This window comes from Astatotilapia calliptera, chromosome 17 (genome assembly GCF_964374335.1).
Source record: "Astatotilapia calliptera chromosome 17, fAstCal68.1, whole genome shotgun sequence".
Taxonomy (NCBI): domain Eukaryota; kingdom Metazoa; phylum Chordata; class Actinopteri; order Cichliformes; family Cichlidae; genus Astatotilapia; species Astatotilapia calliptera.
This window is the reverse complement of record NC_137438.1, coordinates 33,638,147-33,651,474: the sequence shown is the minus strand read 5'-3', so window position 1 is coordinate 33,651,474 and position 13,328 is coordinate 33,638,147. Positions and strand designations below refer to the sequence as shown.

Genomic DNA, 13,328 nt, shown 5'->3' with positions numbered 1-13,328 from the left:
TTCATCTCTTGAGCCTTATCCGTTTATTTGAAAGGGTGACCTGAGGTATTTAAACTCTTCTTCGTGTACTCCTATGGGGACCATTATTTATAAAATTAATATTAGAGTCTATAAACTCATTGGTAGTGTTTAATGAGGCCGTGAATAACAGGAGCTGAAAGCTTGTTTTCCCATATACCAAGTGCATTATTTTTGCAACTAAAACAATCGCTCTCTGTTGTCTGTTAGCCCGTTCTTACTCCCGAGGCGAAGTATAGTGACGACTTGTCAAGTCCCAAGGCGTTCCTGAGGTGACCTTCCGCGTTCTTATGCTACGCACCAGGTTATGAATGAAATCCAGTAGAATGACTCTCCTGAGGTAATACACATTCCAGCCACGTATTCTAGCCCTAACCTTAGCACTAACCTTAACCAGCACTTTAATGACGTTAGATAGTTTTTTCCAAAGCGATTTAAGTAAAACAAACTTACAAGTGTAGATTCATTCCAAATGGTTCTCATGTTTCCTCATTTTTTTCAATCGTAATATATTTTCAATCTCGTGTTGGGTACCCGGAAGCGTAAAATGTTACGCTTTGGGAGTGAGAACGTGTTGGAAAGAATGGCATTGGCCTATTTTTTCCAGAAGCTGTGGAAGTTTGCTGGTTAACAACAATGTGGTTATCCAACATTTTTTAGCAAACTGCTAAATGATCTGATTCTTTAGTTATGTGGTTCACACTTGAATTTGAGCATTTTGGTAAAATATTGTATTGCACTAACTACAGTCTTGATTTAAGCATCCATTTAAGAATAGAGGTTGTCAAGAACCGGAACCTCTCAGCTATACTTGATTTTTTTTAAATGCACTTAATCCAAGATGGAAGACTTTTGTGCCACTCATTCTGACATCCATTGCAGATAACACATCCTCTATGTAGCAACCACAATTTAACTTGAGCACAGTTGCTTTGATTGAAATAACCACGTGTGTATAAAACTCAAAATGCCCATTTATGTATGACACACTGTCACTGGAAGTGAGAGTTTAACGAACTTGAGCCGTAAGCAAAACTAAAGCTAAATCAGCCATAGCAGCATAATTCAAGTAACACTTAAGTATAAATCACCAGATATAATAGCATGGTTAGCCAGGCCAGATGGCTACCACATGTCTGTCTGAGGACTCTTTGAGGTTAGTCTGAGGTCAAAGAGCAGACCTGTGATCCTCACGCAACTTCACTAACTCACTCTTTCCCCTCCTTTATTGTTCAGTTTCTTTCAATGCCGCCACTTTCTTTCACACACTTTTCCTCTCTTTCTTTCCTTTTGTCTCCACATTAAAGTTAAATATCCCTCAGCAACAGATTGGAGGAAATGGAGGCACAGCAAGTGTTTTACATTCTATTGCCCGCTTTACTGTTGTATTTCAGTGTGTTGTTTTTTTTTCTTTCTCCCAATGATTTTGGGCATGTTTGAAGCATTTTGAAGCCATATCACAGATGACATGTTTTGTGAATATTTTCATACAGTTTCCTTTTGTAATGCAAATGGCCGTGACTCTGTCAATAAGTGAAAAGGCAGACGCATGCTGAATGGATAGCCTGAAACTTTGGTGGTGCGGAGTTTTGACTGCTGTGAGCGATTGTAATGTTAACTGCTTGTGATGGGGGGTTGTTTAACGGCTTCACTGACTCGACTCAACCACACTCACACGATTTACAAACAGACACACGCACACACATCTTGTGGGTTCTCACGCTTGTGCTTCAGTGCTTCCCATCACAATTCAACCCCTAACATGCACACACACACAAAACTCAGTGGGCTTCTAGGCCTCCCCATAGCCCAAAGAACCTGCAGCACATCTGTCTACACTGCATCTCCTCCTCCTCCTCTTTCTACTTCTGGTCCTGCTCCGCTCCTCTAACCATGGCCAGGTGTTTGCCCATAACCACACAGCTCTTCATCTCCAGGCCGTCAGACCGACGCTGATGTAATTGCTCTCTCCGCTGATCCATGAAAACAGAGAGAAAAGGCGAGGAAGAAAAGGGGAAAAGAAGAGAAAGACAGAAAGAGGGCTAGGTTTATATGACATGCAGGGAGGTGTGGGTGGCGAGGAAGAATGTGTGACTATTTTATAGAGGGTGGAGTGTGGATCTCTCTGCGTGTGTTTATGAGAAGGTCAGGGATAAGTTGGTTGAAATGTGTGCAGAGGCAGTAATGATTTTTGTTTGCGTGCGTGTGTGTGTGCGCATCGAAACATGTTTCCAGGTGTGTTCAGAGCCGTCTGCACGCATGTCTCGCCCAAAAGCGACTCCACTGTTTCCACATGTGCGTGTGTGTGTTTTTAGTGATTATGTTGTGATGTCCGTGTCAATTAATATATTCATGATATTTATATATTTAAATATATTTATAAGAGGTTAAATCCACAAGGGGAGGTGGCTTCTATTTTCCTAATGACATGCAAATGAGGTATAATTTTGCGTCGAGCTCAAGCCCATTCCACTGAGGTCTGCGGTGTTATGGGAATTATCAGTCTCTATAAGTGTCTAAAGAAAGGCTGCCATGTTGGTGGCAGTCAGGACTTAGAGTTGGTCCTCTTCAAAAGAAGAAAAACAAAGGACAAATTCCTGTTTAGGCACTCTTGTGTCATTAGATTTTAAATGAATGTAAAAGGAGTTTTAACAGTCTGGATTTAATGCAGTCAGTAATCATGAACTACAAGTGTGCCAGGCAATATAGCTAACAAATTATTCATGTGTATTTGGACTGATTGTATATCATAGAAAAGCTCCAGGGCTCAAAGTGATTCACTCCAACAAAATTATATAAAGACTAAAATAAAGTGATGAGATTGGATTTAAATTTCAATCTGCTACTTATCTAATATTATACATATACATCCATTACTGTGTCTCATTGACGCTGTCTTCGGCAAACTAACTAATTCATCATGCATATCCTATTTATTCCATCATGAAACAAACAACAGCATTAATTTAATAGCCAAAGATTGCAACACTTAGCGGAGATCCCCTGGAGTTTTGAATGAATTCTTGTATTAGATTAATGTTTCCTCCCCATGTGGCTAACCTGTGGCACACGCTACTGTATCAAATTAGAGAATCAGAGGGGAGAAAGCCTCCCGCTGATAAAGATCTAATTATAGCAAACACAATAAACAGCATGATTGTTTTTAATGCGTGCTACACAGATCGTGGAGCTTTATAGAGTGTGAAAGCACTGTGCACTGTAATATTTTATTTTGCGGATGATTAAATTACGACTTCCTTTGTGTTGTCATTTTTCTCACTTTTTTTTCAATTGTCGACTTACAAATTACTGGACATGTGAGCATATTTAAAGCTAAAATATCCAGGCTCATAGATATTTTGAGAACAACGCAATATAGTAGATCCTGCTGATAATGAATAAAACGCCGATTTGCTTTCTTGATAAACATAAGTTAAAATATATTCCTAAGCTTTTACCCAAAATATGCTAAAAACTGTAATATAATAGAGTAGACACTGGTGATACTGAATATATGCTCATTTGTTTTAAGAGTTAAACCAAAATATTTTCCCCAGGTTTTTACCCGAAATACGCTAGAAGTGACAATAAATGGGCAATGAGCAGCTAAGCTAAGCTAGCACTGAGAAAGGGGGAAATGAAGTTATTCTTCCCAAAGGTAACGAAATAGCATCTATCAAGTTAGCAATAAAAATTAGCAAATATGAGTGCTAGTGTCTGTATATTAATTATGATGTTTAAACCATGCAATATTTAGCTTTGCTCGAAGAATAAAAACAGAACCAACAGCTAGCTTTTTTCAATTTAAGATTACAAGCTGGCTTCTGAAGTTCCGCTTTCACATCTCGAGTTCAGCGTTCTATCTTTACGATCTTGGTTGTAATAAAAACTGATAGCTTACTAGCCATTGAGCATGTAGTTTCATACAATAGAAACAAACTTAATTTACAAAAAAGAAAAAAGAAAAAAATTAATTCCAAGTGGTACTCAAGGTCAAGGGCTCTTTTGTCATTTTAGGGAAAATAACCTGTGATTCATAATATTATATTAACATAATATTAACATAATATTTGAAAAGTTTAAATGGTGAAAAGAAAAGAAGCAATTTTTATTTCTCACATGGTTCAATTATTTTTTTTCTATCTGGGACTTGGATGTCATTTGTTAAACTGTTGGCAGATTCCTCAGCTCTTTATTCCCATAAACACGGAGCAAAACCGATGCCAATTCAGCATAAGAAAATATTTATCTTGCAATAAATTGATTCTTCGCGTTAATTCATGTGTTCACTGTTGAAGTGCGCCTATTATTTAAGGCCGACTCTTTTTGTATGTCTAACTTTAACTGTCATTACTATCGTTGCGGTCTGGTTGATTGGTTGATTCATCATTTACAGTGTACGCTCTCTCCAAATCTCTTCCTCTCCAGCGATGCTGACATTTGGAGAATTCTTGATTAACATAATTAGACAACTTTGATGGGAGATTTGCAAAATCCCCCCTTTTCTCCCATCCTGACTTGTTTCCATGCAAGCTGTGCAATCTTCACATTAATGCTGGGAGTCCATGGATTAGTTGTGACATTTATAAGGGCATATTTAACCGCGAGATAGGCTACAGAAAAATATCCTCCCCGTGGAAAGACTAAATATGTCAGTGTTTACTGTATGGACTCCACTTTTTCTGCTCCCCCCCCCCGTAACCGTGTCTATATAAAGCAGAAGCTGAAGAAAGAGAGTATTAAAAGAGCCAGACAGAAAAATAAAGAGACATAGATAGACTCTAGCATCCTGTTATTTCTCTACGAAGGAGACCAAGGAGAGCTCAAGCAGTTTATTGATTTTCAGAACTGCTCTGCTCTCATTGTTATCCCATGGTGCTGAGCACTGTTCATTGGACACACGCAGCACCTCAGGCTGTGATCCCTGTCTGAGAAACCCCAGATCTCACAACAGGCCCTTCCCACAACACACAACCCAACATCCCATTCATACCCATTCATGTATACATCTCAATAGCTTCCACTGGGGGAGTAGCAGGCAACCATAGAGGCATAGAGGCACAATCTCACATCTTTTGAAGTCTATTGTGTATGTGCAGTAGAAGATGGGGAATATACTCCTTTTTTCCAGATGAGAGAATTAAGACTAGGATTCCACTGTGTCATGTCGAGCAGGGTTTGTTGTGGCTTGGTGGGAGGCGACAGTTCGGATCAACAAGGCAAGCTCATTTATTTCAGTTTTCTGGAGTGACAGTGCTTATTCCCGCCACAGCTGTTGCACAGGTCAGTTTATATAAGCAGTCACTCTACAGTTTTGGATGTTTACCCATCATGGATCAGCTCATGCAAACAGGATCAAACAATCAAAGCTGCCTCATACATCCCTGTCCCATCCTGCTTCACATGCATTCATCAAGACAAGGAAAAATCTGTGCTTTTATACTGTCCACTACCCTCTCATTCAGACTGGGTCGTTGTGAAATTATGTCATGGCTGCTGCTCACCTTTAGCTTTGGTTTGTCTTTAATTATTGTCAGGGAGGAACACACAGACCAGCTCATCAACTGGATAAATATTTGACCGCTATTCCATAAATTGGCATAGGGGTTTTTGTTTTAACGACGCATTCTGTCCGAGCCAGACATCATGCACCGAGCGATGCACAGTGAATTGGCTCTCTGCAGGTGACCGCAGCTTTTCTCGGCATGACGTAAATTAAAACTCACATTTCTGTTCAGAAAATGAGAGATTTCATACACTTCCCAAATTTGTCTTATTTAATTATAACCTATGTCAAAGCATAATTTAGGAAGCTTAGGCAGGGCATCGAATTAATCAAGAAATAGGTATGTTTGTGGACTGTGAAGGAGGGTTCAGGGAAGTGTCTCTCTGTGTGTGTGTCTGTGCGTGTGACAGTCAGTGAGTTCTGAATGTTGGAGAATATTTGTGCTTTGTTTGTGTATTCTTTTGAATGCGTGTGTTTGCGGGTGGCTGCGCGTGCCTCTGGGTAAAATCTGATCTGCTTCAACCCAGGGGGGTTTTACTAACAGGACTCAGGGGCATGTGCTGGCATCATGTTGGAAACCTCAAAGCAGGACACACAGGCTATGAGGCGTCATGCCTTTACAAATAAGGATCCCACTGTGATTTTAGCCAGTGTCGCTTTAGCTTGGCTTATGGTTTATGCTAATAGCTTCTGTAAAGGATCATAGAAATCCAAACAGTCTGACATTTTTTTGATTATCATTCCACATTGAGCAACAAAGGCAGCAAAGGACAAAGAAGACACAAAACTTTCAGGAGTAGAAATCTAACGTGTGGGTAATTGATTCATTCATTTAGGTAAATTTGGGTGAGAACTACAAAAACAAAAAAGTATGAAACATAATGAGTTTCATTAATGCTGCAGTCACATAGAAAACAGTGGATGGAAACCTCAACATGACCAAAACTACTGAAATCATATTCAACGAACCTGCATTCTCATTGCCTTTGAGATTCGTGCTACTGTCGTCAGCGTGACTTTGTTGCCTCAAGGGCGATAAAATGGCATTAACATTGAATCAGTTTGCTATCAGTTTGGAATTGAATGGGGGTTGCTGTGTATATGCAAAAAAAAAAAATCACATTAACTACTTACATTCAGAGTCCAGCCAGAATCTTACAGATCTGAGAAAAAAAACCCCATCACAAAGTTGCTTCAGGACAGCAGTTTAACTGCAAACTGACGTGATTGCAACATGTTGGCAATTTGTAAGCATTTATAAATTAAATTGCAGTTTGAAAAATTGAAAACATCAGACCGCCAGTGTCTGGGTAGAGATCTTCTCCCACAAGGCAACCTCTGTAACTGCCTTGCCACTGAAAGTGGTTACCCGGAAATTGAGGGTGTCGTACACTCAACCTCTGGGGAACCAGTTGGACACCACAACTACTTGTAATCAGTCTCCAACAGCAAATGCTATGCAATCCCTGGAATATGACCCATTTTTCCTGCTTGCACTGTCCCAGTGTCACTCTCATATGACTGAGCTATAAAGCTAAGCTGCACTTTCTCATTGAGTTGAAGTATTGTGTGCACTTTCTGCAAAATCTGAGTGATCTCTGGTCATATAAGTAACTATCTCTGTGAACCTTAGTGGCATGTACATAATGTAAAGTAGATGTTAGAACTGTCAGTGTAAAAGTATTAAAATGAAAATGTGACTAACAAGATGGGCTTATTGTGCCGGAAAACATGGGAGGGTAGAGTGTGCGAGTTTATGTTCCTCATATCAAGTGGTCTGCATTAAAACCTAAATAATAAACCAGTTTCCACCTTTCTCCAGTTTCCACATATCATCAAAATATCAGCATATGACAAGCCAATGAGCCTGAATGATGGGTCAAACACAGCTGCTGTCTCAGTGGCTTTGGATGATTGTCAATAAATTTCAATTAATTACAGATGGGCGTCAGCTTTGATCTCATATTCTTCAACAGGCGAAGTCATTTTGAATGCTCTCGAAAGCTGCAATGCAGGCACATGTGGATTCTGCATTGCCTGGCCCAAGCCATTGTGATAACCCGCCGAGTGGGCTCCTTGGTTCTTAATGTCATTTTTAATCGTCAATCACCTGTTATTCTCTGCCTTTATCCAAGCAGTACATATTTATGAACTCTGGTCCTTTTGTGTGAACATTTGCAACTGATTACGTGTGGTTTCACACTCCAGACTTGGATTCCAGATGTGCATCTATATAAGCAGAAAGTCAGTCTCTATTCCACTCCTAGAGTTTTAAGTAATTAAATAAAAATAGGTAGTTTATTAGCATCAAAATCCTAATCAGTTGCTGCAACAGGGTTCATTCTAATCATGAAGAAAAGTTTCTTTAATGAGTCCATCAATTTATGTCCATTCGTGTTCATTTCCCATCCAGACAGATTAATTCCGTGCCAAATACAAAGTCTCTCTTTTTTGACAGTTGGACCAATAAAAGGTTGAATGTTTTGATCAGACAGCCTCAAACAATCTTTTGCTTGGAGAAAAAAAAGAAGAAAAAAGGACTTACCATAATACTATTAATCATGTGAGGGTGTCAAGGTTCAGCTGGTGTCACGGTCAGCTTCAAAGAGCTTTCCTTATTAAGTTCTACTCATTCTGCATGGACTTCTGTGTAAAATCTTTGAAGATTTGTTCAGGTACAGGTGCCTGTTCTTGCTGTTCAAAATAACAGCTCAACTCTTTCGCCTGGCCATTAAAGTCAATGCAGAGAGCAATGTGGGCCAATTTTTGCATTTCTATTACAACTGCAGGGTGCTAAGAAATAAGCTCATTAGGGCTAATTACAGATATTCTGTCCTAAAGCTATCTCTCATTGTCAGCTCAGTTTCTGAAAGAGTTGTACAAAAGTTTCCTCGAAAAACAAATGAGATTAGCAAGCTCATGATAAGAGTGGAGACTCACAGTTAATCATACAGATCACCTAACTATATACTTGGAATGCTAAAGCTTTGCAGTCCCATTATGAATATTTTCAAAGCTGCATTGAGCATTCGGGGAAAATGAAATCCTTTACATATATAAAAGTTTAAATCAAACAATCACAACAAAAAGGTTGTTTATTAGTGATATATATGTGTATATATATGGAGGAAGGTGCTAGTTAGCTTAGAAACCTCTAGGATTAAATTAAGTTTAGGAAGAGGTTCCAGAAATCTGCAGAGCCTTGTTTTGAAACTCAGTTAACACTACTGGAATCTTATGTTAAAACACCTTACTACTAATAACATGCCTACTGTACTGGGGTGATCTTTTTTATTACTTACTGTGTACTGGGCTCATGGCAGAAATCACAGGTAAGGATAATCCAGTTTATTATAGGACTGTTTTTTGCTAGCCAAAATTAGCACATCGTGGTGAATTTTGGATATGGCTAGCTAACTAAGCTAGCTAGCATGACGATTGGTCAACTTTTTCACGGTGGGCGGCAAATGACATCTGTCGAAATACCAAACTCTAATTCGTCAGTCAGCTGTTGCAAGCATGACATTAACTATGGCCATTTTTCTTTCATACAGAGCTAGCCAGACTCTGTTTGTATGAACGAATTCTTGGAAATCAGATCAATGCTCAGCAAATATTTGTGCTGAAGTCAAAGGGTCTAAAATTAAATATCAATGTTTATGAAACCAAAAATATAAAATAATTAAAAAAAACTATACACACCATCACATAACAGTGTATTAAAGAGTTCCATCCATTTTCCTCCACTTATCTAATCCAGGTTCGTGAGGACAAGGAGTACATCCTGGACAGGTCACCAGTCTGTCACAGAGCCAACATACAACTATTCACACCTATGGCCATTTTATGATCACCAATTATTGGTGGATTTGAACCAGGACCCTACAGCTGTAAAGTGATAATGCTGACCATTGTACCACCATGCTGACCTGAAGGTTTTTAATCTTTGGTTTTTGTACAGATTACAGAAATGAGATACAACAACATGTCAGATACGTGTTTAAAATGCTGGAGAATGTATTTTATTACCTTTTGCAGATAATTAAGCTCACTGTTTGATCTTTGTTTTTTATTTTACACTAACTGGTAGATGACTCCAACCAAAAAACGAATGTGTATTTCTTTTTTCTTTTTTTAGAAGGAAAAAGAAAATTGATTTATTATACATAAATTATATATGTAATTATATTAAAGACACATAGAGGGTGTGCAGTGTGGAAGATGAAATACATGGTAGCCTGGAGTTGCAGTATTTGTTTGGGGCTGGGCTCCCTCCTTACTCGGCAAAGGAGGATTAGACTTGTCGGCAGCGTGTGCACCGACTGAGCCGGCGCTTCTCTTCGCCACTACACACTCTAGCAATCAGGCAAGCTGCCAAACAAACAGATGAAGTCAACAGAGAGATGCTTCCTTGTGTCTTCTGAGATGTGACTGCAACAGATGCAATGCTGACACCAGCGCTTGACACACTGTGACAACCCACTGTGTCTACACAGCCAGCTCCACTTTGACTTATTTTGAAAAAAAAAAAAAAAGGAGTCAGGGAGGGAGTGGGGAATGACACTGTGCACATGATCACACACAAGATAATGTTTGTCAGCAGCAACAGCAGTGTCACTATGTAAGAGAGACAAAGACTGACAACAGGGGTTGATTTCACGGTGCACTTACGTTGCATGTACAGTCTTCAAAAGATTACCATACGTCGAGGAGGGACCCTTCAAGTATAGGCTTTAATCTGTTTGTGTTTTATCCAGAAGCTGAACTGTGACCATTACACACTACCGAGGCCAAATTCATATTATTTAAATGAAAATTTAACTTTTTTCCCCCCTTTCAACTGTATCTCTACATTTGGCACCCAGTCAGGCAGGCTGAAAGCACTGCATGCTGGTTAATGGAGTTGTTGGCTTTGAGCAGCTCTAGAGGATGGAGTGAGGGAGTATCTGTATCCAGGTAATTACAGTCTAAGGGGGCACAGAGGTCCTCTGTGATTACACATCAGGCCTGTAATGGATTCAACACTTATAGACATAGAGAGAGGGAGGGAGCGAGACAGAGACACACATTCCTTACCTTCCTATCGTGAAGGCAAGGGATGGGCGGGTGAGAGCTGGCAAGGTGGGGCGGGGTAGGTAGGTATATCTGCAAGATGGATTACGTGGGGTTTGCCGAGTTCAACATTGACACAGATTCATCGTAAATCATTATGCTGGGGACCCTGAGTGATTTCTGCATTAGGAGCAGAAAATGGAGTTCATCCAGTCAATGAGGGAGGGCATATTTCACATCAATCACCTCCACACTCTCATGTTACCAAGGCTTAAATCTCACTTATATTGTTACCAATAGGGTTCAATGGCTATGATGGCAATCAGCAAGAATCTGCACTAACAATACCCTGCTGACTATAGAGAGGACACAGCACAGGACTCTGCTCCCATTTATGTGAAGAAAATTATATTTGAATTGAAATGGAGAAAGATAAAAGATAAAGTTGGAGCTAAAAAGGTTGTTGCGATTATTATTCTGTTGCATATTTACAGTTTTCAACTTTTGACACATGTTGTCCATCTTTGTGGTTGATTTACCACAGCTATTTTGTCTATTTTCTTTAGGTATGCAAATGGGAGTTTAATACTGAGGCTGACAGAGATCCAACCCACAATCTCATACAGGTACTTGGATAAAATAAAATATTGAATGGCAAGAACAACTGGAAAGCTTGACGACAGTGACTTGAAGGACAATCTGGCAACCGAATGAGCAATGGGAGGAATGACTTGCAATGTTTGCCACACAAAACATAGACAGGAAGTACTAAAACAAATTGGGAAACATGAAGGTAAGTAAGAAAGGCTGTGTGCCAGTACCTGTACAGAAAAAAAACACCATCCCATTACATCATAATTGAAAAGGCAGATGACAGAAAACACCACAGTGCCTTGCCAGGTTTGGTCACATTTTGAGTTATAAGCTACAGATGCTCCAAGAGGGTCAAATTTCAAGTAAAATGTCAATGGTGGAGTAGTTAGTACTCTTGCCTTACAGCAAGATGGTTCAAATCCACTAACCAGCTGGGGCTTTTCTGTGTGGAATTTTCATGTTCTCCCTGTCTGCATAGATCCTTTCTGGGTACTCTTGCTTCCTGCCACAATGGGGCTAGATTAATTGGGGGTTATAAATTGGTCATAGGTGCAGGTGACCTATATACTTTCTAGTTTTTCAACAATCCTGACTCTTCTTTTACCCAAATTTCTTTTCATGCGGTGCAAATGTTTTGAGTGGGTGGAAGGTCTTATCTTGGTGAAATATGCAAGGCCTGACCTTGAAAAAGATGTGATCTGGATGGGAGCTGTGAGGTAGTGTAGACCAAGTGGCAAGGAAGGTGATAAGTAGACAGCAACGGCATCAGTTTCTTTTAAGTGTACTTTATTTCTGGCATCTCCATCATACCATTTTAAAGCCTGGTAGGTAAAATCTCACTTGCTGTATACAGGACTTTACACACACTTGAACCTCATTAGTCTCTACTATTGAAAAATGGGTTAGACCAAACAATACGATTCTAAACAAAAACCCTATATAAACAGGAGGTACTGGGGCAGCCCCTCCCACACACCTGTTTTAGATATAGGACCTGAACAAATTGACAAACATGGTAAATATAACCAAAGCAACATAAGCAAACATAATTTATTAGAAATTTACCTGTGAACAGAAGAAAATTCAAATGACTTGTTGATTAGTGGTATTTGCTTTAAAAACATATGCATAGATGTAATGGATGCTACCACAACTAGTGCTACCACAAACCAACCCGGGATAGTATGTAAAGCAAAGTTAGTATTATGGCCAACTGTACAAAAAAAGATGAATTTAGATAAATTATCAATATGGTTAAGGGACAAGTGGTAACTGAGTTTAAGTGTAACCACTTTGTCACAGGATCATATGTTGGTCTAAAACCTGTATATACTTTCAAGCTTTAACTAACAAATCATTCATCTTTTTGTTTATGTTTTTCATAAAAACTTCAAATTTTGAATATATCATTGTACCCAGTCATGTTTGTAACATGTTAGCAGTTAAACTAATTGGCTGCAGAGTGTTCCACCAGCTGTTTGTTTTTAGTGGCATTTACTTTTTTACCAACATTTTTGAGATATGTTACCACCATCAAACTCAAAATGACCCTATTAATTTATTTAAATTATCAATTTTTTCAGTTTAAACATATGATATGAATAAGATACAGATTTGTGAAATTTGGAAATCACTGGATTCTGTTTTTATTTCCAAACAAACCAAATTCATTTACAAAAATAAGGAAAATAAAACACAAACCAACAATAAGTGTCTCAATAACTGGGTCATCATGTCACAGCTTCAGCTTGCCTTGGCAATGATTCTCCAAGTCTCTGGAAGTCTGCTGCAGGAATGGAACACAATTCCTTCAAAATACATTCCCTCATCTGCTTTTCAGATGATGGTTTCAGAGAGCACTATCTGCACCGCTTGAGTGCAAAGACCTGAGAATTTGCCACCACTGTCATAGTGTTTAAACCATTCAGTGACATCTCACTCCCTTTGGATGGGAGTACTGTCATCCTGGAAGAAGAGACACTAATGAAAGCAATCTTGTGAGAACCAAAATGTTTTGACTTTTACTTGAATTTCTCATGACTCTATTACATATGCAAAAATATGTTCATTTTTTAAATAAAATTGTATATATTTTTTATTATGCCAACATATATATTTGAAAAAATATATATTTTACGTGATTACTCACTTTTTCCTA

The 13,328-nt window shown here is 38.9% G+C and overlaps 1 protein-coding gene across 3 annotated transcripts in view; it reads left to right on the top strand.

Moving 5' to 3' along the window:
* The first annotated feature begins 11,164 nt into the window (after positions 1–11,164).
* mdfic (MyoD family inhibitor domain containing) overlaps positions 11,165–13,328 on the top strand; it is a 28,183-nt gene continuing 26,019 nt past the window's right edge. The window contains exon 1 of one of the 3 annotated variants that reach the window (XM_026147416.2): positions 11,165–11,369. The gene's annotated coding sequence lies outside the window, so the exon portion shown is untranslated. The remainder of the gene's footprint in view (positions 11,370–13,328) is intronic. The other 2 variants (XM_026147415.2, XM_026147413.2) reach the window with 2 other exon arrangements.